General features: G+C 38.0%; 1 long non-coding RNA gene across 1 annotated transcript; it reads right to left on the bottom strand.

Moving 5' to 3' along the window:
- Positions 1–1,231: 1,231 nt before the first annotated feature.
- LOC125918522 (uncharacterized) lies at positions 1,232–3,944 on the bottom strand. The gene is made up of 3 exons (XR_007456464.1): positions 3,551–3,944; positions 2,228–2,416; positions 1,232–1,700 (listed from the first exon to the last, which is right to left on the bottom strand). It is a non-coding gene; the product is annotated as an uncharacterized LOC125918522 (long non-coding RNA).
- Between the last annotated feature and the right edge of the window lie 2,970 nt (positions 3,945–6,914).

The raw sequence follows: 6,914 nt of genomic DNA, 5'->3' as shown, positions 1-6,914 counted from the left end.
ATATGTGCATAAATAAGACTCTTGTGTCTTCATCACCTTTGTAATACAGAATTATTAAGAGCAAAAATTATAATACTGTTCTGTGGATTTTACAGCTTCCAAGAGGCAACTAGAGCACAAAAGAGGGAAGGATTCAATGACTACACGTTTTAGATAAAGTGGTTCAATATTAAAAGTAAACTGCAAAAAGCTTAGGATATATATCATAATTCCTACACTAACCTCTAAAACAAATTCTAAGAAGTATACCTAGAAGCTAATAGAAAAAATTAAAATGAAATTTAAAAAAAACTCAATTAACCTAAAAAAACAGGAAGGGAGGAAAAGAACAAAACACAGGATAAACAGGAAACAAAAAGCAAAATGGTAGTAAACCTAAAAGGAATAATATCAATACTCATATTTAATGTAAACAGACTACACACTGCAGTTTAAAATCAAAATAGGTATATGCCACCTATAAAAGACACAATTTGAATTTAAAGACACTGTTATGTTGAAAGAAAAGTGATAGAAATAGATACACCGTGCATACAGAAAGCAAAAGTACCTGTACTAATAGCAGGTAAAGTAGACTTTAAGTCAAAGATCATTACCAAAAATAGCATGATATTTCACATTACAAAGAGGACAATTCATCATGAGGACATAACAATTATAAATACATATGCACCTAATAACAAAACTTCAAAATACATGAAGCAAAACTGACAGAATTCTTTGGAGAAATAGACAAATCCACAATCACGGTTAGAGATTTTTAACACCCCTCTCTTGGTAACTGATAGAACAGATATAAAATGGCAGCACACACATTGTTTTTTTCAAATATATATGGAACATTCACCAAGACAGATCATATGCTTGGCCATAAAATAAATCCCAACAAATATTAGAAGACTGAAATCCTACAAAGTATGTTCTCTGACTACAATGGAATTACATTAGAAATCAGTACCAATAAGGTATCTCTAAAAAGTCCAATATTAGGAAATGAAACAACATGCTTCAAAGTAAGCCATTATCAGCAAATAAATCACAAGATATCTTAAATTGAAAGAAACTGAAAATACAACAACGTATCAAAATCTGTAGGATGTAGCTAAAGTAGTGCTTAATGGGAAATTTGTAATTTTATTTTGTTTGTAATTTTAAATGTTAATACTGGAAAAGAAAATCTAAAATCAATGACCTAAGTTTCTAGAAAAATGTAAGGGAAGAAAGTAAGATCGCAATAGAAATCAATGACCATTTAAAAAGACAAATAGAGAAAATTAAGATAAAAGGTTGGTTCTTTGAAACTATCAACAAAATTGATAAATCCCTAAGTATACTAATCAAAAGAGATGGAACACAAATTAGCAATATCAGAAATGAAAAGGATATAGCATTAAAATAAGGAAAAGTTATTAATAAAAGGTGAAAAAACATCATTAGAAACGTCTTGTCTTTTTTTTTAGTTCACAAAGCAGAAGCAAAAGCATATAGAGAAGAGAATTATCTTAACACTAAATAGGAACCTGCCACAGTAGAAATCTCTTGTAACTCAGCAAGAGGAGAAGCCGATTCTGTCTTCATGCTGTTTTCTCCCATTGACTTGCAGTTCAACTCCAAGCCTGCAGCCCCCAATCCATCACCAAAGGAGTGGCAAGTCAATGCAGATGAGACCTGGTCAGCTTCCAAAGGAGATTTCAACTGACCTAGAAGAAAAAAAAGAAAGCCTAGGGAACATACACATTTATATAATCAACCAAAAGTCCCACAGCAGACTAAGAAATCCAGGGACTTTTGATAAGAAGCCATTCACATCGCAGCATACAAGAATTCATTCACAGGTTCCAGCACATAGAGCCAGAGTTGTGAGCATCTCAAAGAAAAAGGCTAATAAGAGACCAAAGTGAATATATTTTTCTTGAAGTGTTAACAAAAAGGCAGAAGCACTGAAGAGAGATAGCACCAGAAAGACAGACAGAGGGACAGGACTCTTCAAGCACTGTACCTCCAACGAAACATTCAGACACATACAAGTAAAACCAATCACAAACGTGTACAGAAAGTTTGTCTACTGAATCATCAGTGAAGAATAGTATAATAAACACTGCAACTCATTCAAAAATTTGATTTCAACACCATCTAAAACTTGTGGAAGGTAGTATACAATGATTTAGATGGGTTCTTCCTAGACAGGCAAGCTGGTAAGACAATTCCAGAACAGATTCTGACTCACCTTCTTCAGATTCCTTGTTAATGGATGATGTGTTTTGCAAAGGATCAGTGTTAACCGTATCAACCAAATCTGATACAACCAAGTCAGGATCTAGGATTTCATGCGTCCCATTAGTGGACAGCCTGGAGGACCGTCTCCTCGATAAGTCTTTGTCAGTGGTTTCCGAGTAGGTTTTTGACTTTTCCTGGGCTATAAACCATTAAGAGAGGCATAGTCAAGAACCCAAGAAGAAGAAACAACTCTGCTATTCCAAATTTCTGGGCTGGTTACCCCTACAAGGGCTTAAAGAGACTTCTGGAATATTAGGCCAGTAATAAAAGGAAATATCCTTTCTTAATTTGTAGTTTTAAGTAAAGGCACAGTCTCTCTGCCAGAATAGAATTATCCTTGTTCATGGTTTGAAAATTTGTTTTTGAGATCACGCCCTATCTTTTAATCCATTTTTTTTCAAATTTTTTTTAGCGTTAATTTATTTTCAAGAGATACAGCACAAGCTGGGGATGGGCAGAGAGAGAGGGAGACACAGAATCTGAAGCAGGCTCCAGGCTCTGAGCTGTCAGCACAGAGTCCGATGCAGGGCTTGAACTCACGAGCTGTGAGATCATGACCTGAGCTGAAGTCGGATGCTTAACCAACTAAGCCACCCAGGTGCCCCAAGGTCACACCTATCTTGACAACTAAGTTCTATTTTAGGGCATCCCAACTTAAAAGTTTGTGTACTAATTTTCAAAGTCAATAAAGTTTATAAAGCCTTAGAACCATTACAAATCCTTTTCAGAGCCAAAGCACTTTTTAATCAATAAATAAGATTTTTTAATGTTTATTTTTGAGAGAGAAAGAGACAGCATGCATGCAAAGGGGAGGGGCAGAGAGAGAGGGGTACAGAGGATCTGAAGTGGGCTCCATGCTGACAAGACAGTCCAATACGGGGCTCAAACTCACGAATCACGAGATCATGACCTGAGCCGAAGTCGGATGTTTAACCAACTGAGCCACTCAGGTGCCCCATAAATAGCATTTTTAAAGTTTCACTTAGCATATGAAATCCGTCCCTTCCTAAACCATTAAATTTCCAATGGAAATGTAGTTTATGGGCATGAAGATGACACCACTAAGCCCAACATTAATATAGTTTGTGCTTTGGGATTTATTTTTCTTCAGGCAAAACTCCTTCTGATCCAACCCAAATCATCCACATCAGCTCCTGTGATCAAAAACAGCATTAGAGTCTATATATTGAAAATAGGAAACAACAGGAGTACAGGGGAAACTAACCCAATCAACATCAAGTTCTAGCCACACATACACAAACTGGAGACTCACATGAATTTTTGTCAAGCCGAGAACGTTTTAATGGGACGTCACTTCCTTTTGATATTTTCCGTCTTCTCAATTCCAATGTTATTGGTTGCAAAGTTTGAGAGTTTGAATCCACAGCTACAGTGTATATAAAACACACAAAAAAATTATGCAATTTCTTAGTGCTCAGTCCTCATGATTATATATAAATAAAACACATGCACACACACACTCACATAATAAACAGACCCTCAAAGGGCTAATAAAAAAACAAAAGTGTAATGGGTAAGACACTACTTCCTTAACATGAGATGCTGATACCTGTAGACTGACATCCTTCATCTCTTTTTTAAAGATTTATTTCTTCATTTAAGTAATCTCTACACCCAATGTGGGGTTCAAACACAAGGCCCCGAAATCAAGAGTCGCATGCTCTACTGACTGAGCCAGCCAAACGCCCCTTCCTTCATCTCTTTTTTTGGTTTCTCCTATGACTCAGCTCTACATACACTTCTCTCCTAAAATCCTCTCTTTAAAACCCTACACCCCAACATGACTACTTTAAAACATGACAGTGCAGGGGCGCCTGGGTGGCTCGGTCGGTTAAGCGTCCGACTTCGGCTCAGGTCATGATCTCATGGTCCGTGAGTTCGAGCCCCGCATCGGGCTCTGTGCTGACTGCTCAGAGCCTGGAGCCTGTTTCAGATTCTGTTTCTCCCTCTCTCTCTGCCCCTCCCCTGTTCATGCTCTGTCCCTCTCTGTCTCAAAAATAAATAAACGTTAAAAAAATAAAAAATTAAAAAAAAAAACATGACAGTGCAAGGGCAATAAAAAAGTCATTTTTACCACCATCAAATCTCCTCACCAAAACTTGACTTATCTGTGGCACCTGGATGGCTCAGTCAGTTGAACATCCAACTTTGGCTCAGGTCATGATCTCATGGTTCGTGAGTTCAAGACCCACATCAGGCTCGCTGCCGTTAGCACAGTGCCCATTTTGGATCCTCTGTCCCCCTCTATCTGCCCCTCCCCCCCTTGCACTCTCTCAAAAATAAATAAACATTAAAATAAAACAAAACTTGATTTATCCAATACTCAGGAAATTCACCATGCAGGCTAATTCCTAAGATATATACCTGGGACTACAGCCTGAGTATTGTTTTCAATCTCTACTTGCTAAATTAGTTAGGTTGGCATTGGTCCTAGTTGTGAGGGACCAAAAAGAATGTCAACACTTATAACCTCTTAAAAACAATTCCAGAAAAATCTCAGGAGACTACACTATTTGATAGTCAGTGTTCCAGGCAAGGCTGCTGATCCCCAACAAATCCAGCTCTGACACAATTTAGCAGTGCAGACTCTAAACCCTTGGATAGTACCCACTCTTTATTTTTAAACCCAACACTTAAGAAGCTCTCCCCAATCACAAAAGATGAGAATCCAAAACAGGCAGAAGAAAAAACAAAAATAAATGAAACCAGGAAGCTTGTGGGGAAGATAGAGTTTGGGGGGGGGGGGGAAGGGCGGGGCGCGGTGTCTGATGAAGGCTGAAAGGAGAAAGGAAGAAAGGGAAAAGGAATAAGGGGAGTGGGGGGGGGGGGCGCGCGCGCAAGAAGAAGACTCCTTGAAGACCAGTAGCTTCAGATTGGCCGTGTCGAAAAACCAAACAAGAGACAGGGCTGAGGTCTGAGGAGGCAAACCTGAAGAGTGTGCTAAACTTCTTGGCCCTTCCTGTGTTCAATCTTCCCAATATGCCAACATTATTTTGTTCCAAGTGGTTAGAACTTGGAATCACAAACATTCCAAATTAAACACAACTACAAACAACCCTCCTTAAATAGCTCAGATCCTGTTCCAATTAAGTCTGTAAAATTTAGAGAGCTCAATGCTTCACTGGGTCAATGAACTTGTGCTAATTAATTTTTAAAGGAGATTTGAACTACATAGGACATATTTGACAAACATTTTTACTTTGATACCACATACAATCCAGGGCTGACTACATAGAACAGTAGTGTTTTCCAAACTCTTCTTACAATAAGAATCCTCTGGGAAGGCTATTAACAATTTCAGAGATTCTGACTGGAGAGAAATGCCTGAGGCAAACTTGGAAAACACCATTTCTCTATCAAATCGATCCTATTTGATATGAGATCTTACACTTACAAAATAAAAGCAATAAACTGAATGCCTCCCCACCTTTTTTAATCTGAGTGAAGCCAAGTGGCTTCAAAGCGCAGTCAGCAACGTTGAGCGCAACCACCCCAGTATATACTTTCGGGAGGGTATAAGCCAGAGCATGAACAGCTGAAGGGGAATCAGTTGCAGAGCACTCACTTCTCATAGACATGCTTTCCTAAGCTGAGATGAGAACACATAAGATTTCCACTAGTTCTCATTTTCCACCTCTTCTTGCACAAGTGCCCTTCTCCTACTTAAATAAAAAGGCCTGCATAACACACATCCTACATCTTAACACGGTACACTGCCCAGAGGTTTAAAAACCTCCAGACTTTCTCAACTGGGATTCCTCATCTGAACACAGAACACAGAGATAATTTTCTCAATTCTCCCAAGGATGGTTTATAACTAGTAGCATTCTCAATGCATGGAGATGTCAATTCATTACGGATGCCTTGGGCAGTGGGGTTTAATTCTCTCCCAGAACCCTGCAGAGGAAGTAGTGAATTTATACGAGTACTAATAGGAGAGCCACAAATGCAAGCTATACGTGTAATTTTCAATTTTTTAGTTCAAAAAAAGTGAATTTATAATTTTACTTAACCCAACACATCTAAAAACATCATTTTAACATAAAAAAATGATTGAGATATTTTACATTCCTTTTGTTTTTTTGCACCCAGTATTTGAATTCCAGAGTATATTTTACACTCACAGTACATCTCAATTCAGACTAGCCACATTTCAAGTGCTCAATAACCACCTGTGGCCAGTGGCTACCATACTGGACAGTACAGGTCTAGGCCATCATTAGGCCTAGGGACAATGCCAGCATGCTTTAGCTTTTGAGAGCAAAATTCAGTTAAACATCCTCTGAAGGACGTGGTGCCTTCATTCATCTGGGAAGAAATCCTTTTATATCTAATTTCCTATCTTAGAATTAGAACTCAGATGTGAAAAGGTTGTCTACTGGGAATGAGTATTAATACATTTATTTGAAGTAAATTCAGACAGACTTTTTTTTCCCACAGAAATGAAGTCTGATGTAGCTGCCTGGATCAACAGGACTGGCTTTGCATTCCACATCACGCAGGACCAATGAATAAGCTAACTCTATAGTTGCGCAGTTGTGATGAAAATACATTTTATGTCATATTTTATATTTTAAATATATCATTTGCACCTATTTAAACTTGTCCAATGAATG

The sequence above is a fragment of the Panthera uncia genome, unplaced genomic scaffold, assembly GCF_023721935.1.
Source record: "Panthera uncia isolate 11264 unplaced genomic scaffold, Puncia_PCG_1.0 HiC_scaffold_943, whole genome shotgun sequence".
NCBI classification, from domain to species: domain Eukaryota; kingdom Metazoa; phylum Chordata; class Mammalia; order Carnivora; family Felidae; genus Panthera; species Panthera uncia.
The sequence above is the reverse complement of the archived record's forward strand: the minus strand, read 5'-3'. Positions and strand labels throughout refer to the sequence as shown.